Genomic DNA, 13,810 nt, shown 5'->3' on the forward strand with positions numbered 1-13,810 from the left:
GCAAGACAGACATGAGGTTTTATCCAGGTTCGGCCGCTAAGAAGGCGTAATACCTACGTCCTGCGTCTGATTGGTATTGCTATATGTCAATGAGAGATGTCTTTTAGAGGGATCCCCTGCCCACCTTATATAGTCTGGGGGGTAGGGTTATAGATCTGGAAACTAATCCTAGTTAGTTATAATTGCCATATGTGGCCAGATAAGGATTCCTATTCTAACCGACCAGGATCCTGCTTGATCGCCAAATTCGCCTTGACTCCTTACGCGGGACTCCAACCAGGTTGGCTGGGCTACACGTCGTCTTTCGGATGGACCGGACCCATCGATCTGGGCTGGCCCAAGCTTAGCCGTAAGGGTATAGGGGTTAATACCCCCACAGCTAGTCCTCGAGCACCATGCATTATGCTGCGACACGCCATTTCAACCTTCTCCGACAAGTTATGCCTGAGTCCTTGACATCTTTCGACCACCATCGTTGCCAGAGAAATAGGTTGTCCGAAGAATGTATGGTGCTCTTAAGAAAAAAGAAAAAGATTTCCGTCCCGGGAAGTGTGCCCACTTGTATTTCTGAAAAGAAATGTAAGTGCGTCTTGAAGCGTAGCATCTTTGATCATCAGAGGCGTAGTGGTCGAAAAACAAACACATTCACCGCAAGGTGAAGTGTGCCCACTTAGTCCCCGAGCCTGGTAGTAGGTGAAGTAGGCACGTGGTGCTAGGGTCTAAAAAGAATTCCCAGTTAAGTTTAGAACCCAATCGTCGTACAAGCGATACGAGATGCACCGGCAGGTGCATCGTACCGATGTAGTCCCCGAGCTTGCTGGAAGGCGAAGTATGAGCCTTGTAGCAAGGTCTAAATAAATATCTCTCAACTATATGTGAGTACAAATCACATGTAGCCGAGGAGAACGATTCTCCGATCAGTGGTCGGGATAGCCCCCGAGAACATCAGTTGTCGGAGTAGTCCCCGAGCACGATAGTGGTCAGAGTAGTCCTCGAGCACGTTAGTGGTCGAAGTAGTCCCCGAGCACAGCAGTGGTCTGGACAGTCCCCGAGCACTTCAGTGGTCTGGGCGGTCCATAAGCACGGCAGTGGTCTGGGCAGTCCCCGAGCACTTCAGTGGTCTAGGCAGTCCCCGAGCACTTCAGTGGTCTAGGCAGTCCTAGAGCATGGCAGTGGTCTAGGTAGTCCCAGAGCATTGTAAGAGTCTGATCCATCCTTGAGCGCAAAACAGGCATTGAAAACTTGAACGCCATTAATGTACTTATTCAGTGTATTTATTTATCTCTATTCTCTGCCAAGTCCAGTCTGACATGCCTGGTCAAAAAAGCAAATGGGTATAGTATGTCATTCTGTCTTCTTACTCTTTTCTAGCAAACAGTCGCTTGGCACCTGTATGGAGGTGCATCAGTGTGGGCCCTCTTACACTATCAACGAAGAGGCGCGTACACTGGTAACGAAGGAGCACATTTATTGGCGTAGATTTCGAGGTTGTGTGAACAACCATCTACGGCGCATGCGCACGACTCCCAATAATCTCGAGCGGATGAAACAACGGAGCTCTTTGTTTTATATAATGTAGATCTGGTAAGTTACTCACACCGTTCCCCATTGTCATTCGCCGCCGCAACCTTCTACTTCCTCTTGCCGAACCCTAGTCCTCCGAAAATCATCGCAAATCCCCTCGCCACCGCATCCACCCCCTTAGTAAGGATAGACTAATGGCGAAGAGAGACGCCCAGAAGAAAGGCGGGGTCATGGCGAAGGAATGGTGGAAGTCGCGGAGCAATGAGCAGACCATCGAGGACCTCGTCGCCATGGGAGTGCTCCACAACAAGGCACTCGCGGGATGGCGTGCGCCGGAAGGAGAAAGCTTCCCCGATCCACAACCAAGTGAGATTGTGGTTTTCGAAGACTTCTTCAAACGGGGTTTCGGGATTCCAGTGCACCCTTTCCTTCAGGGTCTCTGCTTGTATTATGAGATTAGGATTTGCAATCTGCATCCCAACTCGTTTCTTCTTATCTCCACCTTCATCCATCTCTGCGAGTCTTATGGTGGCTTCTAGCCCCATTTCGACCTCTTTCGCCACCTGTTCTCTCTTCAGAAGAAAGGGAGCGGTGGCTCGAAGATAGCCGGAGGCGTCTACCTGAATCTACATGACAGCATGAAAGCACAATACTTGCACTGCCCCTGGAACACCTCGCTGGATGAGTGGTATAAGAAGTGGTTCTACATCCATGAAGAGCCAAACACCATCACCCTGTGCGACGTGGGACTGATTCCAGAGAAGAAGAATAGCTGGACAGAGAAGCCTGAGAACCTAGAGCAGATCTCCGAACTACTTGAGATGATCCCATGGGGAAAGCTAGATGGCCCAAGTGTGGTCAGGAACTTCATTAGCCGAAGGATCCAGCCCTGCCGGAAGAGGGTTCATCCAGGCTTCGAGTACCAGGGGAGCGCCGATCCGACAAGGACCAGGAAGGAGCCGCTCGACAAGATGAAAATCAAGGCTAGGATTGGGGAGCTATTCAACCTGGCCGATCCCAATTACGTCAGGCTGAACGACATCGAGCATGCCTTCAAGCTGGCTCGACCTCCCCCAAAGGTAAATGATGCCTCCTTTTAACTATAGAGTCATGTTGTAACAAGAAATTGACTGTTGTCCCTGCTTTGTGTCGCAGTGTAATGGTCATGATCGGGCAGTAGTGTTCATGTCGCCTCTAGCAGGTGTAGATTAGCCGCAAGCTGTCGGCCCAGTCACCCAGACCAGCGCTAGGACCGACGACGTCCACTGGGCGGCACTCGAGACTGTGGAGGACGCATCGACCAGAGCCGCAGGCAAGCGTCCGGTGGCCAGCAAACGACGCCAAGCCATCTTCCCCCTGTCGGACGATGAAGCAGAGGATGCGGACATCTTCCGGCTCGTCCCTCAAAAGAGGAGAAGACAAATGGGGTCGTCGGAGCAGGTTGGCTCCTCCGTGCCAGTAGTGGTCGCATCACCGACCACTGCAACACAGAGGACAAGCGAGGGAAACATCGAGCATCAAACCCCGACGCCTGTACCGGAGGTGGAAAGAGACCCGGTGGAACCTGCCGAGCACGCGGAGCAGGGGCGATCGAGGAGATGCTCCTTTGCCACATCATTCTACAAATCGAAGTTGTAAGTATCTATATCTTTGATGTAAGCTTGTAATTTGCATTGGATACTATTATCTTCTGAACTTGTCTCTAATATATTAGGTCAGCGTCCACCGAGAACCCCGGCCAGCTAGCCGGGTGCGGCACAACTTCACCATCAATGGCGGGACAAACTGCCCAGTAGCCAGCCATGGAGGAGCCTATAGTAGGAACTCTGCTGGGACATCAGCAGGCGGACAACCAGACGCCAGTCCCCAAGCGGCTGGTCGAGAAGACAGCCGAGCAGAGTACAAGTGCTTCGAGCATGAACCCTGCCGAGGTGGATACCATGGCGCCAAGGGAACCGGATCTAGCCAAGGAGCAGCAGCCAGAAGTGGCCCAGAGCGTTCTTGCCGACGCGACGGCTCGTGGAAAAGCCCTGGTGGTTGTGGAGTCTGTAGACTCTAGACCAGCACCGCCTCTCGAATAGGAGGCTGTAGAGGAAGAAGTAGAAGAGGTCCTGGGCCGTCCCCAAGATAGGTGACAACATGTATATGTGTCGCGCTATCGGAACGACGAATGGGTTATGCACGAGAAATCCCAGAGGTCGAGAGACCCTAAGAGTCAAACGAGCGGCCAAGCGTCTGGTGATAGAAGTCCAGGTATGTTTGACTTGAATCCTTGACCCTGTTATGTAGTCGAACTATCTGACTTAGCTTGTCTGTATGCAGGACTTGATGAAAACCGCAAAATACCAAAAGAGGTGCTTCGACCAGATTGAAGGGATCGCGGCGACCAATAAAGAACTGGCGGCTGAAGTGGAATGCTTGCGGCGCCAACTTGAAGCCGCCGACCAGGAGAGGATAGATTGAGAAACACAGAACCAAAACCTGGTCGGCCAGCTCAATAACAAAGAGCTAGAGAAAACAAGTAAAGTTTCATCTTATCATAGCAAGTGCAGGACTTGTGTTGTTGTATTCTTGGCAGTAACAGCTGTAATGCAGGTTTAGAAGCTGAAGTAGCCCGCCTCCAAGGGGAAAATAGCCGTGTGACCACAGAGTGTGGTCGCCTAAAGGAGAACAACGTGAAGCTAGCACGCAGCCAGTCTCAACTCCAAGACCACACCAACAAAATGAAGGAGGAACTAAAAGTAAGTATTCTAGATCACCTTTCTCATTCTGTTGCCCACCTTGCCTTGTCGTGTTATCACATTTGATGTTTTATACTGTGTTCAGTTTTGAAAGTCAATGCCAAGAAGCACCTAGAGGCCGGATCAAAGAGCGTGATGACTGGAAAGCACTGATGCCTTCAAGGCCACCGAGGAGCGGGACACGTGGAAGACATGTGCCAAGAAGTGGCAACTGCATTGTGCCCGTCCTCGACCTGTATCGACTTCGGCACTACAGCAGAGGGAAGAAGCCGAGGTTACGCCCTAGCTCTGACTGGTCGAGAAGATGCAGACAAGCATGGGGAATGGTTCCAAGAAGTTCGTGAAGGAGGCTGGTGAGGGGTACACGGGTGCCCATGTACTAAGCATGTGGCATTGCCCACTACCCCCTGATCGATCTCAAGGCCTAGGAGGCTAGGTACCTGAAGGGAGGTAGACCCAACACGGCAGAGGAGCTTCTGGATCGGACCTACAAAGGCTAGGACTTGTCGTCAAAGATAATTGGCCAATATTAACCATGTGTTGAGGTGGGACAGCACCTGTACAAGGATACGCATCGACGAGCCAGCTAGAAAATGCCCATCAACTGCAAGCCAACCACCGAAGTCCTGCGGTCTCGACTAGCCAGGCACCGGCGGGGCCATCCCTTCAGCTCGAACTAGCACAAGAGTCCCCAGACTCGAGTAGGGTATCGGAAGCGGCGAGCAGTAAGTGCCATGCGCCCCGACCAGCCAATTGTAATAGGCTTAGAGCTAGTAGAAGGAGGACATAGTTGTGTTATTGTGAACTTGAGCCTCTTCAGGCAAGCTTGTAATAACGTAACTGTATATTATTATAAGCTTGTTTGCTTTGTATAAAGCGTATTTAAGCTTGATACTTTATGTTGGCGTAACTAGTAAGAACATATTAACGTTCTGTTTAGTTGTACCATCGTTCTCGACACTCATCCCAAAAAGTTTGGTCGGCCCTAGTTTTCCATGTGGTCGAAGTGTGAGGTCTGGTGACCTGTGCACACGTCGACGTCAGACAAGTTAAACCAAGGGGACCCTACCAATCACCGTAACAGTAGAGAGGCAGGTCCCCATGCACGTATTGGGAGGAATCGGAGACAGGGCCTGCTCCAAAAACCGTAGAAGGAGTGGTGGTCGGCTTTTACCTGGCTAAGTTAGAATAACCATAAAAACTCGAAGTGACACATTAGAGTGCTCGGAGAAATCATAATTGCTTATTGAATTAAATCGAAATTACAAGAGGAGTACATATCTCAGAAGTTAAGCATAGAAACGTTTGAGCTTGTCGATGTGCCACGAGTTTGGTATGTCTGTACCGTCCAAGTGAGCTAACCTGTAAGACATTGGTCGTGTGACTTCCTTGATCATGAAGGGTCCCTCCCATGGAGTTGCGAGTTTGTGTACACTAGCCTGGTTCATCTTCCACTTCAGGACCAAGTCCCGATCATGAAGAACCATTCTTTAACATTCTTGTTGTAGTACCTAACAAAACAGCAAGGTATTGGCCGTACGTACACAAGAATCGAGCCTTTTCTCTTCTTACACGTGTTGACTTCTAGCTCCCGTACTTCATTGACCTTGCCCTCGTCGAAGTTCTCTACCCGTGCTGATCTGAAAGCTATATCTGGTGGGAGGACTGCCTTCAGCGCCGTAAACCATAAAGTATGGTGAGATGCCGGTGTTACGACTGGGCTGAGTTCGGAGGCCCAACCACGGCTAGTAACTCCTTGAGCCATCTTCTGGGAGCTTTGTCATTTTCTCTGTACATCCTCTTCTTTAGTGCGTCCAAGATCATGCCATTTGCCCGCTCGACTTGTCCATTAGCTATAGGGTGCGCCATCAGAGACGTATTTTACTACTATGCTCCTTTCATCGCAGAAGTCCCAAAAAGCGTTCCCAGTGAACTGAGTACCCAGATCAGTAATGATGACTGTTGGGTACGCGAATGGTGGATGACCTGGTCGAGGAACGTGACAGCCTTTTCTGAGGATGTCTATACCAGAGGCATGTATTCTATCCACTTAGAAAATTTGTCAATCAGCACGAGACGCATGTAAATTTTCCCAGGAGCCGGTTGAAAGGCCCGATCATATCCAGTCCCCAGCATGCGAAGGGCCAAGAGGCTGGAATCGTCTGGATCTCATGTGCTGGTACATGGATTCTCTTGGCGAAGAACTGACAACCCTCACAGTGGCGGACTAGCTTCTCTGCGTCGGCTACTGCTGACGGCCAATAGAACCCTGCTCGGAAAGCCTTACCGACCAGTGTTCTTGAGGCCGCGTGGTTGCCGCAGGAGCCAGAGTGGATTTGGTCCAGGAGATGCTCGCCTTCCTCCTGGGTTATACACTTCATCAAGATTTCCTCCTTTGCGTTTTTGCGCCATAACTTGCCATCGACGAGCAGATACTGTTTACTGCGACGCATCAGGCGCTCGTTTTCTGTCCGATCAGTATAACCGCTGCCATCTGTTAAGTACTTGATGAAAGGTGTTCTCCAGTCTGGCTCATGAGTGGTCGGAGGCCTCGGTTGTGCTCGGCGGGAACCGTAGCCACTAATTGCTTGTCTGGAGCTTGGTCGACCGGAATCTTCGTCATCAATGGAAGGCGTGAGCAGGTCTTGGACGAATACGCCATGTGGGATCTTGGCTCGGGATGATCCTAACTTTGACAGCGCATCCGCTGCTTGGTTCTTGTCCCGGACCACGTGTATGTACTCGATGCCATAGAACCTACCCTCCAGCTTTCTTATCGATTTGCAGTATGCATCCATCTTTTCGCTGGTCGTGTCCCAGTCCTTGTTGAGTTGGTTGATGACCAGAGCCGAGTCTCCGTAGACGTAGAGACGTTTAACACCAAGCTCACCGATGCGTAAACCATGAAGGCATGCTTCATATTCGGCAGCATTATTAGATGGGAAATAAATCCTGAGGACGTACCGGAGCTGCTCCTTGGATGGTGACACGAAAAGAACTCCTGCTCCCGCACCGTCAATGTTGAGAGAGCCGTCGAAGTACATCGTCCAATATTCGTCAGATCCCGGAGGCAGGCGTGCTTAAGTCTGTCCACTCGACGACGAAATCGACGAGTGCCTGAGACTTGATTGTAGTACGGCTTGCAAATTCCAAGGAGAAGGGGCATAGCTCCATTGCCCATTTGACGATGCGCCCGTTCGCATCCTTATTGCGGATGATGTCCCCCCCAAAGTGTACTTGGTCATGACCACCACACGATATCCGTCGAAGTAATGTCTCAACTTTCAGGATGTTATCAGTATGGCATAGAGCAGTTTCTGAATTCTATGGGTACCTGGTCTTAGATTCATTGAGTACCTCACTGACAACATAAATTGGCCACTGTACCTTATAGGCGTGGCCCGCTCATCGCGCGCTCACCCATGGTAGTGGAGACCACCCTATTGGTTGCTGCAATGTAAAGTAGGAGGGTTTCGTCTTCTCTAGGAGCAGTGAGGACTGAGAGTGATGTAAGGTAATGTTTTAGCTGCGTGAAGGTAGCATCTGCTTCTTCCGACCACTCAAACTTCTCGGATGCTTTGAGCAGTTTGAAAAATGGTAGCCCTTTTTCTCCTAATCTTGATATGAAACGGCTTAGAGCGGCCATGCATCCGGTAAGCTTCTGGACATCCTTCACCTTTTTGGGGGGCTTCATGTCTAAGACAGCTTTGACTTTCTGGATTAGGGCGTATGCCGTCGTAACTGACGACGTTGCCTAGCAATATACCAGAAGGAACACCAAAGATGCACTTCTTTGGGTTTAACTTCCATTGGAATGTATTGAGGGCCGCGAAGGTACGTTTTAGGTTGTCAACAAGGGTATGTGCTTCCTTGGTTTTGACAACTACATCATCCACATAGGCCTCTACTAGGTCATCTTTTATCTCGTCTGCGAGGCAGGCCTGAATGGCGTTGGTATGTAGCCCCGGCGTTCTTGAGCCCGAACGACATAGTCGTGTAGCAGTAGGCCGAAAGGCGTGATGAAAGACGTCTTGATCTGATCGTCCTTTTTGAGAGCGATCTGGTGATAACCAGAGTAGCAATCGAGAAAGGAAAGCAGCTCGCAACCGGCGGTTGAATCTACGACCTCGTCTATGCGAGGTAAGCCGAAGGGGTCCTTAGGGCAGTGTTTGTTGAGATCAGTGTAATCAACGCACATTCTCCATTCATTATTCTTTTTGCGTACAAGAACCGGGTTGGCTAACCACTCCGGATGATACACTTCTTTAATAAATCCGGCTGCCAAAAGCCGTGTAACTTCTACCCTAATCGCCTCCTTTTTGTCGCGAGCGAACCGTCGTAGCTTCTGCTTGATTGGTTTGGCCTTGCTGTTGACATTTAAGGAGTGCTCGATCAAGTTCCGAGGTACACCGGGCATGTCGGCAGGTTTCCATGCGAACACATCCACGTTGCTCCTCAAGAACCCGACGAGCGCGTCTTCCTATTTGGGATCCAGGTTGGCCCCGATAAGGGCCGTTTTGCTGGAGTCGCCATCGACCAGCTGGATCACCTTGTGCTCCTTTGACTTGATGTTCTTGCGGAGTCTCGAGGTCTGGGATCTCCAGGTGGTCGGCTGAGGTCTTCTTAGCGTCGAGCACGGTCTCGGCCATGCGAATAGAGAGGTCGTGGGCCTCTGCTATTTTGAAGCTGTCGTCCTCGCAGTGTAAGCTGCGTATACGTTGCCCCTGAGGGTTAGGACTCCTTTCTCGGTAGGCATCTTGAGCACCAGATACCTGTAATGAGGTATGGCCATGAACTTGGTGAGCGACGGTCGACCGAGAATAGCATGGTAGGTGCCGTCGAAGTCAGCGACCACGAAATTGACGTAGTCGGTGCGGAAGTGGTCCGGAGTCCCAAATTGCACAGGTAGCGTGATCTGCCCGAGAGGTGTAGAGCTCTGTGGGGAGAACGCCCCAGAACTGTGCCTCGTACGGCTTCAGGTCCGCCTGGGCTATTTTCAGGGCGGCAGGCTGTTCCTGAACAGTATATCGATGGAGCTGCCGCCGTCGATAAGTACCCTGTCGAACTGAACCTTGTTGATACAAGGATCGAGGACCAGGGGAAAACGCCCTGGCTCAGGTATGGCGGCCCATTGGTCCTTCCTGCTGAAGTAGATTTCACGGTGAGACCACGGAGGGAGCCGGGATCGGTGAGAAGGTTGTCGGTGTTTGCCACGTTCAAGCAAGCGGGCGAGCAGCTTGCGTTCTCGTTTGGTCTCAATGGACACCTTGCCGCCGATGATGGTGTGCACGCGATCAGTTGGCTTGACGTATTTATGACGAGGGTCTGCATCGTCGTCGTCGTTATCCTCGTTGCGCTGTTCCCCTGCGTCGTTAGGCTTGTCGGACGTATCCGGAACCTGTTGACGCGTGTAGATAGTTTTGAGGACGCAATTCTCCATGGTATGGTTCGACTTAGGATGGAGCTGGCAGGGCCCCTTCAATGCTTTGGCGTAGTCGTCTTCGTAGTTACGACGTCCGCCCCCCTTTTTAACGGTATTGACCTCGCCGTCGTCTTCCCGAGCGGCTTGCTCCTGTAATCGTCACGGCGGTTACGCCGCTGATTACGTTGGTCACGGTGGTCGGGGAGTCATTGCGCTGGTTGCGGCGGTCAAAATTGTCGTTCCGACCACGATTGCCGGTAATCGTCGGTGTGGGGGTGATCGGAACGTGGAACCCTTGCTGCTTCTTCAACAATTATCTTTTTAGCGTCGTCGGCATCGCGTATTTCTTGGCGGTGGCCAGGAGCGCTGTGACTGATTCAGGTCTCTTCGGAGGAGCTTGTCCCTTAGGGCGTCGTGGAAGCGGAGGCCAGTGACGAAAGCCTCGATTGCCTGTTGTCGGAGATTGATGGGACCTTGATGCGCATCTCGAGAAACGCCGAACGTACTCGCAGTGGTTGTCTTTCCGATCTCGGATCCGTTGCAGATCGTACTTGTTGCCGGGTTGTTCACAAGTAGCAATGAAATTGTCGATGAAGGCCTGCTTGAGCTCCTGCCAAGAATCAAAATAGTTTGCCGGCAAGCTAACCAGCCATTGGTGACCTGCATGACCAACAGCGACTGGGAAGTAGTTAGACATGACGTGCTCGTCAGCCATGGCTGATCGGCACGTAGTTTCGTAGAGCATGACCCATAATTCGGGGTTTTCCTTGCCGTCGTACTTCTGAGTTTCTCGAGCTTGAAATTCTTGGGCCATATGACTTGGCGAAGGTGTGGAGTAAACTGCTTCAGACCCGGGGGCCGTGGGCAGTGTCATATTCCATACGGCGATAGCTTTCATGAGATGCACGATCGTTGGCTCTCTGGTTGATGCGAGCGCGCAGGTCACGTCCACCGAGGTAATGGCGGAGATCGTTATTGCCATCGCGGCGATCTCGATTGCCATCTGGGTTAGCCCTGCGACCGTGGTTATCACGGCGATTGTCGCGGTTTTCTCGGCGGTTGTCATCTCGAACGTCGTGGCGGTTATCCTCCCGGCGGCGGTTGTCGTCCCGACCACCATCATGACCACCGTTTCCGCCTTGCCGTTGTCCGATGGGTCATTGTTGCGCGAGCCACGTTGGTTGAGTGGCTGTGAGCGACTTGAGTATTGGCGCTGTGGCTTGATTCGAGTCTGCCTTAAACTGGTCACCCAGGACGCATACAGACTCCGTTTTCAACGATCCACATATGGTTGGAAAGCTAATTTGATAAGGAAGCCAATCCAAGACGTCTCACATCAAAAGACCTTCAGAATCAATAGGAATCATCGAAACAAGTAAGCGTCCAGAATCTACCAGGGTGCTACAACACCGTCTTTTGGTCCGTTGGACTGTGTATCATGTTTGAGCCCATTAGGGGGTGCGTCCAGGGTAGGCGATGACCCTAAGACCTTTATAATCATATGCCGCTGCTGTCATTAGGTTTTGGGTTTTCCTTAGATTAATCTGTCAAGAACAGTTTCGCCGTTCATCGGTTTGTGAGACCCCAACTTCGTGAGATTAATCATTCATCTGCAATTTGGTTGCTTTCTTTCTTGTTCTTGCTTGTGTTCTTCGTTGCACAGGCAAGGATTAGCCTTCTTGGCAAAGTCGACCGGATTCGTTGCTCAGTTGATAGCCAAAGGAGTTGTGGTGCCAAGATTGCAGGGTTCGATCTTTCAATTTGAAGCCTGATTGGTGTGTCATTCTCCGCCACAACGATAGTTATCACTACCTGATGGAAGACCAAGATTCCCGTTTCCATTAGAATACCACATAGGGCAATAGGGAGCAGCTCAGTCATAATGACATGATAGTCATGGGCCTTCATATAGCCATAGTTGAACTTGAGTTATCTCATGTTCACTAGCCTCTTTGGGTTCGCACAGTAGCCCATCGGGACTTTGAGTTCATTGAAGAAAGAAATAATCGCACGCTTTTCTTCCTTCTTCAAGGTTCACGACGCAACTAGAAGTTCGAATTAGCCATCCTCTAGCGCCACAGGATGCAGCTCCTTCCTAATTCCCAAGTGTTGCATGTCCAAGCATGTGGCTAGTGAATCCTTCGATGTCCCCCCGTGTCCATCAAAGTGTTAAATGTGTTAGCACACACGTTTTTAGTAATGTTCATGGGATCAAGACAATGGCGTACACTCAGCACTGGCCAATAAGGTAGTTTCCAAAAAATTGTTTTTCTTCCAGACGCTCCCATCAGGTGCTGCTACTGCATTGTGCCCCTTCCTAAGGATAACCTCTAGTTTGTTGACTTCTCGAAGTATCGCATGCCCATCTCAATATTTTGGAGGTAAACGTTTCTCAACAGTCCTGTCAAAATATTTTTTGTTCCTGCGGTAAGGGTGATCCTTAGGTAGGAACCTACGGTGTCCCATATAAACTATCTTTGAGTTCTTTGGCAGATGTACCGTATCGGTGTCGTCCAAGCACTCGACACATCCAGTATAGCATTTTGTCTTCTCTCTGGACAAGCAACCTTGACCTAGCAGGTCGATGATTGTAGCGATAAGTACTGCCTTGATCGTGACATGTTCCTTTTTATACTCGTCCCAAACATCCTCCACACCCTTTTCAAACATCTCCACTAGTTCATCGATCACTGGTTCTAGAAACACATCGATGTTATTCCCAGGTTGCCTTGGCCCTTGGATCAGTAGTGACATCTAGATGTACAACTGCTTCATATAGAACCAAGGTGGAAGATTGTATATACAGAGCATCACTAGCCAGGTGCTATGATTGCTTCTAATCTGGTCGAAAGGATTCATCCCATATGTGCTCAAACAAAACCAAAGGTGACTTACCTCTCCACCGATATTCTTATAGAAAATAGTATTGACTATCCTCCAGTCCTTCCCATCGGTAGGGTGCCTCATCATTATATCTTTCTTACACTCTTCATCATGCTAGCGCAATAGCTTGGCTGACTTTGCACATGCAAATAGCCTATGCACCCGGGGAGCTATAGAGAAATACCAAACGACCTTCATGGGACCTTTGGTCTTGGTACCCTCATCTGACGGTCGTTCCTTGTATCATGGAGCTTCACACTTGAGGCACGCATCCAAGTCTTTGTAATATGCAATTATTGGAACACGCGTGGATTTTTTTCAACCTCGAGGCCGATGGGGTAGACCATTTGCTTGGCCAGGTATGCCTTTTCTGGCCTTGTTTTTTCTTGAAGCATTTTCCTTATTATACCTAACAACTAGTCGAAGCCTTTATCACTCAATCCATTTGTCGATTTGAACTCTAATAGCATGATGTCGGCTTCCAATTTGCTCATTAGACAATTCTTATACAATGGTGTTTTGTCATCTTGTCTCATTTTCTCTGGCTTTCTCGGTTCTCTTTCACTAAGACATCCGCTCTCTACATTACGTAGCAGCTGAGAAATGCCATCATTATCCTCGGTGTCGTCAGCTAGCGTATTCCTAAACACATCATTAACTATGGCCATAGGTTCCGTCTTGACACCGGGTTTCTCGTTAGCATCGTGGATGGCTACATCAGGTATGGCCACATCAGGCATGGCCACATCATCATCGTTTTCCTATGGAATATTCACACCAACCTCGCCATGTATAGTCCATATCATATAGTTTGGCATGAACCCTCTGGTAATCAAGTGCATTCGTACAGACTCAATTTGAGCATATTTCCTTTGATTCATGCAATCTTTGCATGGGCAGAAGATAGGGTTCCTATTCCTAGCATGGGCTTTGGCATTGGTGATAAACTGGCTGACGCTATGCATGTACCGCTTGTCTGTTCAGGACTGATGCATCCACTCTCGATCCATCTCTGCACAAAAAAATATTAAGACAGTAATTATTAATAAGAAGTCGAGCTTCATGAACAACAATAGTAGCTCGAAAGTACCATTTATTCTACAATTATTTAATTTAGTCACCCCATTTTTGGAAAACATTATTGTACATTAATTATTGGAAAATTGCAATTGGTAGCCCCGACCATATAAATTGAAAATCATAGCCCCATAAAAAACAATTATTGCACAATAATGAAGAA

The sequence above is a fragment of the Miscanthus floridulus genome, chromosome 13 (genome assembly GCF_019320115.1).
Source record: "Miscanthus floridulus cultivar M001 chromosome 13, ASM1932011v1, whole genome shotgun sequence".
Lineage (NCBI taxonomy): Eukaryota > Viridiplantae > Streptophyta > Magnoliopsida > Poales > Poaceae > Miscanthus > Miscanthus floridulus.